This window comes from Pogoniulus pusillus, chromosome 37, assembly GCF_015220805.1.
Source record: "Pogoniulus pusillus isolate bPogPus1 chromosome 37, bPogPus1.pri, whole genome shotgun sequence".
NCBI classification, from domain to species: domain Eukaryota; kingdom Metazoa; phylum Chordata; class Aves; order Piciformes; family Lybiidae; genus Pogoniulus; species Pogoniulus pusillus.
In genome coordinates, this window is record NC_087300.1 from 1311313 (window position 1) to 1323982 (window position 12670).

The window sequence follows — 12670 nt, forward strand, 5'->3', positions numbered from 1 at the left end:
ACCCCAGGCTGTCTGCAAACCACCCTGAAGCAGCCTTTCTCCCTTTTTTGCCCCCCTTCTCCTTTCCTTGAGCTCTGAGCAGTCTGTGCTCTGGGCTCGTTGGGGTTTTTTCTTCCCTTTAGGCTTTAGTGGCTGCTCCAGCTTGAGGCTAGAGAGGGAAGAGCTGCACAGGACCCTGGTAGCAGGGCAAGGAGCCCACACACTACCTTCCCTATCCCTCATGGCTGCACAGATTGATTTTTACAAGCAGAAATAGCAAAACTCAAACCCATTTTGCTTAGGGAAGGGAAAGAGGAACAAAATTCCACCCTGTTGAGAATGAGCTTTGCAGAGCCTGCAGTATGAAGCTAACAACCAGAGCTCCCCAGGCATCCCCCCTGAGGTGCTGCCCCACTTTGAGCCTCTCATCCTGCCCAGCTTGACCCACGGATTTTGGGCAGGGGGGTGAGAGGTTGAGCTCTTAGGGTTTGTCTGCCCCACTGGGAAGCTTCAGTGCTGTGACTCAGGTGGTTGCACCGTGGAGTTGATCCCTCCCCACCACCATCTCTGCTGGGCACCAATCTTCACCCAATGGCAGCTCTGCTGCCCCACAGGTCCCAGGCACGGAGGGGATGTGTTTGTTTGGAGCTTGGCCACAGCTGAGGCTGTGCCATGGCTGGGGGAGTCCAGAGAGCTGGTGTCAGCCTCTTGGTGCTCACTGGCAGCAGGGCTCAGAGCTGAGGGGTTTCAGTGGTGGAGGCTTCCCCATGGCCTGACCTTGCAGGCTGCTGTTTGGGTTTCCTGGGCTGCAGCAGCCCTGTGCAGATGTGATTCCTTCAGTGGTGTTTCCGTGCCCTAAAAGCTTAGATGCCACCACAAGCACAAAGCAGTGGTCCACAGCTTGTGGAGTTGGCTGCTTCCTTGCTGGTTCCTGGCTTGCAGCGGCTCTAAAAGCAGCAGTGGGTTCTGGGGAGGTTTCTGACTCCTTGGGCATTGCTTGCAGCAGAAAGCAGCAACTTGGCACTTCCCTCACTTGCACAGCTTTGGGGCAGTGCCACCCCACATTTGCTGTGCCCTTTTACCCTTGGAGCTTTGCTGGGCAAATGCTCAGAGAAGAGATCAGCAATTATGTGAGGGTCTTGAGCACCTCAGGAGCTCCAGTGGAGCCCCGAGACAGGGACTGTGCCCTGCCAGCACTGCCCAGCTCCAGATTGTTGTCTTGGCAAAAAGGCTTCCTTGTGGGGATGTGGAAAGCTTGAACTGGAGCTGCTGCTGTGAGTAAACCAGGCTGAGTGCTGAGGTGCTCCCATGGCAGGGGCTGGTTTGGAGTTATTAGTAGGGTGTTGTGTTTTGTTCTCCTTGCTTGTCCTTAGCTGGGTGTAAGTGCACAGACAGCTCCCAGTTTGTGCTGGGATGAGGGGAGGGTGGGGGGAGGGAGGGTGTGAACACTGGAGTGTGGGGACACTCCAGTGGACATCTGGGTGCTGAGGTGTTGCAGAGCATTTAAGACTAAGCTGGATCAGGCTTTGAGCAACCTGTTGTAGTGGGAGGTGCCTTTGTCTATGGCAGGGGGTTGGAACTGGGCGAGCCTTAAGGTCCCTTCCACCCCAAGCCCTTCTGCAGGGTCAGTGTTTCATGCAGCATGTTGGGGAGTGAAGGCAGGCAGTGGGGAGCACTGCACGGGTCTGGGGGCTGTTGCTGGGGAGGATTTCTCCCTGCCCAGGGTGGGGAGGTTGGAGGAGATGATCTTTGAGGTCCCTGAACCAGCCTATGCGTAGCTGATTTCTAAAGCCATTCTGTGACTACACGTTGCAAGGTTATGGACCCTGCTCCCCTCAGGCAGGATCTGGGAGCTCAGGAGAACAGGAGAAGGGTCACAGAGTGGAAAGAGAGAGAGAGAAAGGAGAGGAAAGATGTCAGTGCTAAAAGGCAAGTTTCATTTCAGGGAAGACAACAGCTAAAGGAGCAGAACTACCAAACCAAACCACAAGATCACATCAGATGGCAGGGCAGGACACGTCTCATCTCTCCCTCTCGAAAGGCCTTATCAGCCCAGCCAATCACTTCAATGATGTGGCAGAGGGAGGAAGAGGATTTGACTCAGAGTGAGATGAAGTTGAGTTCCGAGGACCCTTCTCTTCCGCTGCTGGAGCTCAGTCACCTGTTCTGCAGCCTGCCCCAGAGAGATCACATCCTGCAGCGGAAGGGGCTCAGACATGATCTGGCACTATGTGATCTGACTCCTTCCAGTGAAGGAGAGGGGAGGAAGAGGAGGGACTCAGCTTGCAGAAAGCATCCCTGGTGCCTGTCTTGGCTTCGGAGCCCTTGCACTGAGGGTCACAGGCTCACAGGAGGTCAGGGGCTGGAAGGGACCCAAAGAGATCCTTGAATCAGCCAGGTTGGAAATGACCTCCAGGCTCATCCAGTCCAACCTCTCAACCAGCCCTATCCAATCAACCAGACCATGGCACCTGGAGGTGCAACTCCTCCAGGAGTCCACCCAGGGAGGTGGTGGAGTTGCTGCGCCCGGAGGTGTTGAAGCCAAGCCTGGCTGGGGCACTTAGTGCCATGGTCTGGTTGACTGGACAGGGCTGGGTGCTAGGTTGGGCTGGATGAGCTTGGAGGTCACTTCCAACCTGCTTGATTCTGTGACTAAATGTCTAGCTCAGGTCACAGAGGAACACATCCTTGGTGTGATGCACCTCTGGGTGATGGCAGTGAGACTCCTAGAGTGCACTGGGTTGGAAGGGACCCTCAAAGGTCTTGCCCACCCCTGCCTGGAGTGTGCAGGGATTTCTTTAGGTCAGGTTGCTTAGGGCCCAAACATGTCTGGCCCTGAGTGTGTCCAGGGACTGGGGCTTCCCCCACCACCCCTCTGAGCAATTTGTGCCAGTGTCTCACCACTCTCATAGTAAAGAACTTCTTCCCAATGCCCAACCTAAATCCAGCTCCACTTTCAGACCAGAGCCTCTTGTCCTGGCACTACAGCCCCTTCCTCCCCAGGTTTCTCGTAGGTCCAGTTCAGGTGCTGGAAGGCAGCTCCGAGCTCTCCCTGGAGCCTTCTCTTCTCCAGGCTGCACAGCCTCATCTCTCTCAGTCTGAAGGTGCTGAGCAGCCCAGCTCCACGGTGCTGTGCCTCCTTGCACGCAGGTTCTCAGCTGAGAACATCCCCAAACCACATCTGGGAGCAGCTCAGCAGCCCTGAGCTGCCCCAAGCCCCGAAGCCCTGCGCAGTGCCCTCCCCGCGGGCAGCCCGGGCACAGCTCCGTGGCTCTGCCCCGGGGGGAGCAGCCCTGCGGAGGGGACTGAGGCTGCTGCGCAGGTAGCGCCGCGCTGGGGCTCCTGCTCCGGGCGCTGGCTGTGTGTGCTGGCAGAGCTCGGCAGGAGCTGTATCTGGCTGCCATACCAGCCAGGCTCCGGAGATGGAGCTTGCAGCTCCGTCCTGGGATTCGGGGGCTGTTAGCATGCAAATGCCAGGGCTCAGCTCCAGCTCTGTGCTGGGGCAAAGGGGAAACCCAGACCTTGGGAGAGCTTGGGGCTGCGGTGGGTTGTGCTGTGTCAGAGGGCTGGAGAACCTCTCCTGTGAGGACAGGCTGAGGGGTTGGAGCTGTTCAGCCTGGGGAAGAGAAGGCTCCAGGGAGACCTCCCAGTACCTGAAGGGGGCTACAGGAGAGCTGGGGAGGGACTTATGACAAGGAGCAGGGGATTGAAACTAGAGCAGGGAAGATTCATATTGGACACTGGGAAGTAGTTCTTCACTCTGAGGGTGGTGAGACACTGGAGCAGGCTGCCCAGAGAGGTCATGGCCAGCTCAGCCCTGGAGGTGTTTAAGACCAGTCTGGATGAGGCTTTGAGCAATCTGGGTTGGCAGGAGGTGTCTCTGGCCATGGCAGGGGTTTGGAATTGGATGACCTTTAAGGTCCCTTCCAACTCAAGCCAGGCTGTGTTACCAAGAGCAGAGGACCAGCTGGCAGAAGCTGTTCCAGCCAGCTGCCACACTGCCCTGCAGCAGCAAACATCTCCTCTCCATTAGCTGTACCATGGCACATTCCCTGCACAGGTCTGAACCCAGCAGCTGCTTCTCCCCATCCTGGGCAAAGCCTCCTTAGCCAAGGTCACCCAAAGGAATGTGATGTGCTTGCCCTAATGGAACAGGTTATTCCCTGGGGAGAAACCAGCTCGACTGGTACCACACAGGTCCCAGCTCAGGTTGTTAGACAGCAGGCACTGAACTGGCATCACCCCACTGATCTGTGTGGTGACAGCAAATGCCTGCAGCTGAACATCTGAGCCCAGAGCTGGCTGAGGCAATACCAGCTGCAGGGGCCTGAGCTGTGTCTCGCTTCCTCCCCAGCACCCAGCTCTGAAATCATTAACTCAGGGCTTTTGCCTGATTCCATGAGACCTGGGTTGTGATTCCCATCGAGGAATTTGGCCTTCCTGGGAAAGGGGAACCACTGCAGAGCAGTCATAGTGCAGCTGTGGGATCTGCACCCTTCTGAGAGCTGCTGCAGCTCCCACAGGTGTGCACTGAGCTGCTGCTTTGTGACCTGCAAGGTGGGGGCAGGGGGAGAAATTTTCAGCTCTGCAAATCAGGACTTTTTTTAACCCCCACCTCCACCACTCTGTACTCAGAGTCTCCTCCTCAGAGGTCCTTAAGGATGGGAAGATGCAGGAAAGAACTCGTGGGGGGTATTCAAGCAGGCACAAGTGAGCTAAATGCTGAAACCTGATGGCTTTTACCCAGTCCATTGCTGAGAATTCCACTCCCCAGCTCGCCCTGGGCTCTAAACTGCTCTAAATAAAGGCCACTAAATAAAGGGTGGGGGCCTCCCAGAGTAAGAGATGCAATGCAGGGGTCTCTGAGTGTAATAGAAGGCCACCAGATGCGATGCAGGGGTCTCTGAGTGTAAGAAAATGCTACTAGATGCAATGCAGGGGTCTCTGAGTGTAACAAAGGCCACCAGATGCAATGCTGGGGTCTCTCAGTGTAATTAAAAGGCCACCTTAGGATTTCTCAGGAGCTGCCCCTCTTGCCAGGGCTGCTGTTGCAGGGAGAGAGGCAAAGTGCAGGGACTCCAACGCCTAAGCAAGAGGAGGTTAGGGGCTTGCAAAGCAGCTAATCAATACCAGGCTGCCCAGAGCCACCACCACTGCTGCTGCTGGAGCTTCAGACAGCAAAAGCCCTACTGGAAATGCAACATATCTGTGAGCTTCCTGCCAGCTGGCCTGGAGCCAGCCTATTTCCTTCAAAAAAGGAGGGATATTTATTTTCATCCTCTTAGAGGCAGCCAATTCATCACAGACCACCACCAGCTAAAGAAGCTTTCCAAATCAGCAGCCTTTGGGGTTTGGTTTTTTGCCTTCCCCTCTCATTTTTTGGCCTTTTTCTCTGGTTTGGTTTGATAATTCTCCTCCCCTATCCCCTTAAATAATTCTCTTCCTCTACTCCCTTAAATATGATTTTCCTTTGGTTGTTGGAGTTGGAGTAAAGCCTCTGCCGGGACATGCGAGCCCAGGGCATTGCGACACATTCCTCCTCCTCCTCCTCTCCTAGCTGGAGGAAGACAGTAGCAGCAGTGTCTGATGAAAGCCAGAGGAAACCAAAGCAAAGCCTGGCCGTGACTGATTCTCCTTCCAAATGGCGTAAGCAGCCCAACTTCAAACATGTGAAGAATGAGTTATCTGTGCCTGACTTTGTTGGGCAGCAGCAGGGAGAGCTCCTTCCAGCCCCTTCCTCCTGGGAGCTTCTCAGCTTGGCTTTCTTGCAAGTGGACTGCAGTGGTGTTGGCACTTGCTGGCTGCTGCTCCTCACCAGAGCTTGGGCATCTCCAGCATCCTCCACGGAGGGGTCATAGAATTGTTGAGGTTGGAAAGGTCTTTAAGATGGTTGAGTCTGACTGGCACCCATCTGCCATGGCCACCAAACCATGCCCTGGAGTTCACAGAACCATAGAACCAAGCAGGTTGGCAGAGAGCTCCAAGCTCCACCAGCCCAACCTAGCACCCAGCCCTGCCCAGCCAACCAGACCATGGCACTAAGTGCCCCAGCCAGGCTTGGCTTGAACACCTCCAGCCACAGCCACTCCACCACCTCCCTGGGCAGCCCATTCCAATGCCAATCACTCTCTCTGACAACAACTTCCTCCTCACATCCAGCCTCAACCTGCCCTGCCACAGCTTGAGGCTGTGTCCCCTTGTTCTGTTGCTGGGTGCCTGGCAGCAGATCCCAACCCCACCTGGCTACAGCCTCCCTGCAGGCAGCTGCAGACAGCAATGAGCTCTGCCCTGAGCCTCCTCTGCTGCAGGCTGCACCCCCCCAGCTCCCTCAGCCTCTCCTCACAGGGCTGTGCTCCAGGCCCCTCCCCAGCCTTGCTGCCCTTCTCTGGACACCTTCCAGCACCTCAGCATCTCTCTGGAATAGAGGAGCCCAGAAATGGACACAGCACTGCAGGGGTGGCCTGAGCAGTGCTGAGCACAGGGGCAGAAGAACCTCCCTTGTCCTGAGCCAGCCCAGGATGCCATTGGCTCTGCTGCCCACCTGGGCACTGCTGCCTCATCTTCAGCTTCTCTCTCCAGCACCCCCAGGTCCCTCTCTGCCTGGCTGCTCTCAGCCACTCTGTCTCCAGTCTGTAGCACTGCTTGGTGTTGCTGTGGCCTGTTCTTGAGCACCTCTGGGGATGGTGGCTCCACCACCTCCCTGGGCAGCCTGTTCCAGTGCCTGACCACTCTTGCAGGACAGAAGTTCTTTCTAATATCCAACCTAAACCTCCCCTGGTGCAACTTAAACCCATTTCCTCTTGTTCTGTTGCTGATTGCCTGGGAGAAGACACCAACAGCAGCCTTGTTTCAACCTCCTTTCAGGGAGCTGCAGAGAGCAATGAGGTCTCCCCTCAGCCTTCTCTTCTCCAGTCTGCACAACTCCAGCTCCTTCAGCTGCTCCTCATACGATGCCCTCCAAACCCCTTCTTGGCCTTGTTCCTCTCTGGACACCTTCCAGCACCTCAATATCTTCCCTATGCTGTGGTACCCAGAACTGACCTCAGTACTCCAGCTGTGACCTCAGTCCCTTCCAGCTTCTGGCACTGCAGGCAGCCCAGTTCCCATCTCCACCTTGTCCTCCCTCCCTCTTTAGTTGGCTGTGGGGCTCCACCAAATCCTTCTTGGCTGGGAATTTCCCGTGGGGAGTCTGAGGCCAGAGGTGGGTTTCCAGGGGGGAAAATCCTGAGGGATGTTGTGTTATAGGTGTGCAAGGATGAAACCACCCCAACACCTCCTGCAAGGGACAGGCCCTGCTGTTCCCAGAGCACAGGAGCCTCACATGTGGCTTGTTGCTGGAGCACATGCTGGGACTTGATAGTCTAGCCAAGGCTCAGCCTGGGAACACATTCAACCCTCTGTAGAGCACTGGTGTGGCTCTCTGAAGTACCTATTTTGAGGGCTGCAGGAGGCATCTGAGAGCTGTTTGACGCAGGGAGACAGAGTTTGAGCCACTGCTGATTGCTTTCTTGTGGTCCATTCTCCTGGACGTGTAGAGACTAAGCCCCTGGGCTGTGTGCAGCATGGCAGCCTGGGCTGCTCCTCAGGAGCTCCTCCTCGGCTAAGCTGTGCAGTTGGGCTCTGAATAGCAGAGCGCAGCCCTCGCTGGAGGGTGGGGGAGCTTGGGATGGGATGCTTGGAGCCTTGCTTTGAAGGTGGCCAAGTATGGACCTCTGAGGCTCTGCTGGAGCTGCTGTCCAAACCCATGCCACCATCTCCTGGTTCTTGTCTCCTCCTCAGTGGAGCTAAGGAAATGATCTGCAAATGTGTGCAGCTGAACTCCCCCCCCCCCCCGAGCTGCAGCACTCTGCGCTTCCTCCGCTCCAGCTTGCTGCCAGCATTTCACAGCAAGGTGCCTGGGGAGGGCCAAGCCACTTCCCACCATCTGCTCTCCTGTCCTGTGGTAGCACAGGGCTCTGGCAGGGGATGGGGACAAACGTGACACCCAAACCCAAAGCCACTGAGGCTGCAGAACAGGCTGTGCAGCTCCTTCTCCCTCCTGGCTGTGTCCCCGTCCACATCTAAACACAGGCAGATCAGAGGACCAGGACCCCCCAGGCAGGGCTCGTTTCAAACCAAATGTGCCAGCTCTGAGCAGTTGGCATCACTCAAGCCATGGAGTTCCTGGAGCCCCTTGCTGCCTTTGGCCAACTTCATGTTCTGCTCCTCAGCCACCTGGGGAAGCAAACTGCTTTAGGTGAGCACCCACAGACACCCCCTCCACGGCACGGAGCCCCCATCCACAGCCCAGAGGCAGGAGCCACAGCAGGGTGCACGCTTCTAGGAGGAAGAGCTGAGCCTGTCTGGCCTTGGCAAGGCTTTAATGCAGAAAGCATGTTTGGAAAGCAGAGCTCGGAGGGCCTGAGCAGCAGACACTGCTCTGCTGTCTGCATTCCAAGGAAACACCCAAGGCTTCCAGCGCGCTTCTGATTCCTGGCCCCGAGTGTCAGGTTCACATCGAGTCTTCCAGCTGGGAGGTGTTCCCTGGGCTGGTTTGTTTGATATGCTGATAGAGATCTTGTTACCACACCGGGGTGGAAGGGGAGCTGTCAATGTTTACATCATGTCACGTTCAATATCGGGCTGAACCCGCTCAGAAACCCGAGCCAGCCTCGCAGCGCTCCTGCTGCCCACGCCGAGCGCCCAAGGTCGGCAGCTGCCATCGTTTTCTGGCTCCAAGGACCAAGTGCTTCCATAAGCAGTGACCTGCAGGCCAGTGCTGGCACAGCTGGAAATGCAGTGCAGAAACCTCCAACCCCACCACAGCTTTCGTGTCCCAGCCCTGGAAGCTTTTAGGGCCAGGCTGGATGTGGCTCTGGGCAACCTGATCTGGTGTGAGGGCAACCAAGCTGGGGAAGGGACTAGAGAATAAATCTGGTGAGGAGTGACTGAGGGAGCTGGGGATGGTTAGTGTGAGGAAGAGCAGGCTGAGGGGAGACCTCACTGCTGTCTACAGCTACCTGAAGGGACATAGTGGAGCATCTGCTGCTGGGCTCTGCTCACAGCTAATTGGAGACAGACCAAGGGGGGATGGCCTCAAGCTGAGGCTGAGGAGGTTTAGATTGGACATGAGCGGAAAGTTCTTCATGGAGAGAGTGGTCAGGGACTGGAATGAGCTGCCCAGGGAGGTGGTGGAGGTGTTTCTGGGTGGTTTGGATGTGGTGCTTGGGGATATGGTTGTAGAGTCACAACTTTGCTTCCCTGTTTCAAGTTGCCTTTGTTTGGAGTGGACCTGTAGTGTTTCTGACCCCTGCCTGCATGAAGTGAATCTCAAGGTCCAGTTTCCAATGCAAATATAGGTTGGACTTGGTGATCCTGAGGATCTTTTCCAACCTGGGTGTTTGTGTGGCTCTGTGTCCCTGCCTGCAGCAGGGAGGTCGGAGCTAGCTGATAGGTTGGACTCGATGATCTCGAAGGTCTTTCCCAACCTGGTTGATTCTGTGATCCTCGAGGTCCCTCCCAACCCTGACAGTTCTGTGAAAGCTCACAGGTTGGGGTGGTGAAGACTTTGCAGACAGATTTCTTGGGATGAGGTCTTGGAGCTGTTTGAAGTCGATTGAGGATCCAGCCCCTGGCTTCCGGAGGCTTTGAGTTGGTCCCTGGGTTTAGCTCTCGAAACCACCTTCCTCTTCTCGAAGGTATGAGGCATTGTTTGCTTGATGGCATCGGCTTCCTCCCGGTGACAGCTGTGGGCAGCTGGGGAAGGGCTTTTAATGAAGCCAACCGCTGCAGGAATTAAAAAGTTGAGGTCGTTCTGATGAAAGAAAACCATTAACTGCGATGCTCTCTTGCGTGACAGAGGCTGAGTCCCCAGCTCCCAGTGACAAGTGGCAGGAAGTCCCGGGGACACAGCCTGTACCAGGGAGGGCTGGCAGGCCAGGGTGATGCCTGGTGGCTTTTTAACTCGTTCACTGCCTTGTTCCACACAGTTCCGTGCTGCCAGGTCCCACCCGTGCAGGTGGGGGTGGGATACAGACCAGGGAGGGTCTAGGAGAGCTGGACAGAGCCATGGTCCCACCACAGCTCTCCTCTGGGCTTTCAATCCAGGGAGGGCTGGCAGCCCAAACTGAGGGAGTTCATACTCATTCATTGCCTTATTGCATGCAGTTTCACGCTGCCAGGTCCCACCCGTGCAGATGGGGGTGGGATACAGACCAGAGAGGGTCTAGGAGAGCTGGGGGAGGGTCATGGTCCCCCCCCCCAGCTCTCCTCTGGGCTCTCACTCCTAAGTGAGCCCCTGCCTTGCCTTACCTTTGCATCTTCTGCTTTCCATTTGCCAGGAGTTTCAGGTTTGGGGGGGGATGCTGCTGATGACTGCTGGGTCTCCCCACAAACCAGCCCCTCTCAGAGGCCATGGGTACAGCCCTGCTCTTTACTTGAGGCTTGCAAAGCCCAGGGGGGCTGTGGCCACGTTCAGACAGCGCCGGGCCCGGAGCGACCGCAGCGCAGCAGGACGGAGCCACATGGAGCCCTGGGCTGGGCTGCACAGCTGAATAATCTTTCAAGCCATTATCAGCACAGGGATCACTTGATTTATTCTTCAGGATTTTCTCTGTCACATGCCAGATACTACCACAGGATAGGGCTGCCACTGAGATAGAGGCAGAGAACTCAATTTCCATTCAATTTCTTGGTGGAACTTGGTCTTTTGAAGTCCTTTTTTTTTTTGGCTTCTCTGCTAAGCTCTGCCTGTGAGAAGTGGCTAAAAGGGGGGAGGAGGGAGCAACAAAGACAAAAAGCAAAGCTTTTTTTTAACCTTCTTCTTTTTCTTCTGTGCTCAGATGTAAACTGAAACACTAAAAGGTGGAGCAGAACAGGACAGCTCAGTGCACACTTTGCCCCTCGGGGCAAGCGCAAGCACCGCGGGGCAGATGCGGCGCAGGGCCCCAGAGGTGCTCAGATAACACAGAGGTGTCCCAGGTCTGGGGATGCACAGAGATTAGAAGAGAGATTTCCTGGTGTTGATTTGGGGTTCCCTTGGTTTGCTTCACACGGAGGGGGAAAGAAGTTTTCAGAGTACTGGAAGGTTTTGCTGTCTGCTGGGAGTTTGTCTTGACCAAGTGTTGCTGGCTGGGGTCAGCAGGTTTGTGTTCAGTTTGGGCTCCCCCCCAGGGGCTGGGGGATTGGAGAGTCTGAGGGGTGTGTGTGTGGGGCTCATCTGGATGTGGAGCTCACAGGAGAGGGTCAAAGCCCCTCAAAAACTGCATCTGGGGGTGGTTTGCTGCTGGCATACCCACGGAGGGCAGGGAGCTCAGCTGGGAGTGCGGATCCTCTCTGGGATCGATGCTCTCCTCTCCCATCCAGCATCTCCACAGCCTGAGCACAGGGAGCCGAGCACAGGCGGGGTCGGAAGAGATCAGCCTCTGAGAGGGGGAAGTCTGGGGACTTTCTGTGATTTGCTATAAATTGACACCCAGCTCACACCAAGCAGCTGTGAGGGCTGAGGGAAGGGGAGCCAAGCAAGAGCTGGGTGGCAGGTTCTCACCTTCTGAACGCGTTGCTTCGCTGCTTAAAAGCCACCGAGAGCTGTGCTTGGCTGGGTGGCTCTGGGCCATAGGGATGGATCTGATAAGGCCCAGCCCTCAGAAGAGCTGCAGAAGGGTTTCTTCCCAGCTCCTCTTCTGCCTTCCCTGGCATGCCCGCACACCTCCAGTGCCCCCAGGCTCTGCTGGGATAAGGCATTCGCCACTTCGGGAAGGTCCTTTCATGGCAGGTGCAAAGAGCTGGAGGTGTTGTGCGGCCGTCTGGCTGTGGCAGGTACAGAGCCAAGGAGAATCCAAGGTCTAGAACCTGGGACTGGTGCAAAAGCAAAGCAGCTTTGGCTTCTCTGGAGTCCCTCCAGCTTTGTGCGGGTGTAACTGAGACTGGAATCTGGCCCAGAGAGAGTGAAGCTGTTTGGTGATGATTAATACAGTAAAATGCGAAAGTTATGTATCAAGTGCACTTCATCAGCCTCTTGCCTGGGGACAATTAGCATAAATTTAATCATTATTGCCCTGTGCCAGCAGCTGCTACCTAAGGAGCTGTGGGAGTGCTTTACAAACGCTCATTAGCTGCTGCCCTGCCTGGGGGAGGGAGGAGAAGAGTCTCTCCCCGTTTTACGGGTAGGAAAAGAGGAACAGAAAGAAGCAAAGTGAGATGGCCAAGCTGTGGTATCAGAGGTGGCTGCTCCCAGCCCTCCTCCTGTGCCTTCTCCAGCCCTGCCTGGGCTTGGGCCGGTTGGTTGTGCAGGGCTGGGGAGGGGGCTGGAGTGAGACAGGAGAGTTTGTTCTCCATGCACTGAGCAAGTGCTGTAGAAAATGCAGAGTACTCAACATTCCCTTTGCTGGTTCCACAGTCACCACCCGGGCAGGAGATCTTCTGCCCTGCACAGGTCCTCCCTCCTGGTCTGGAGTGAGGGAGGGCTGGTGTGGGCTGGTCGCTGGGGCACAGCGCAGGGCACCCCGACCCTGGCACCCATACACTGCTCCTTGCTCAGGCACTGCCTTGTCAGGTGATCTGGGGGCTCCTGCCTGGGTCAGTGTCCCTTCTTCAGAAGGCTTTGCTGGTCCGAACCCTGAGCTCTTCCCACATGTGTGTGCCCTGCAAAGCTCCCTCCCAGGGAAGCTGCCCTCCACTGGGGCTGCCGCACATCAGCCCTGTGCAAGGGATA

The 12670-nt window shown here is 56.2% G+C and overlaps 1 protein-coding gene across 2 annotated transcripts in view; it reads left to right on the top strand.

The window, feature by feature from the left end:
* The window catches only part of RUNX3 (RUNX family transcription factor 3), a 42597-nt gene that overhangs the window by 13467 nt on the left and 16460 nt on the right, over positions 1-12670 (top strand). The gene's annotated exons all lie outside the window — the stretch shown is intronic.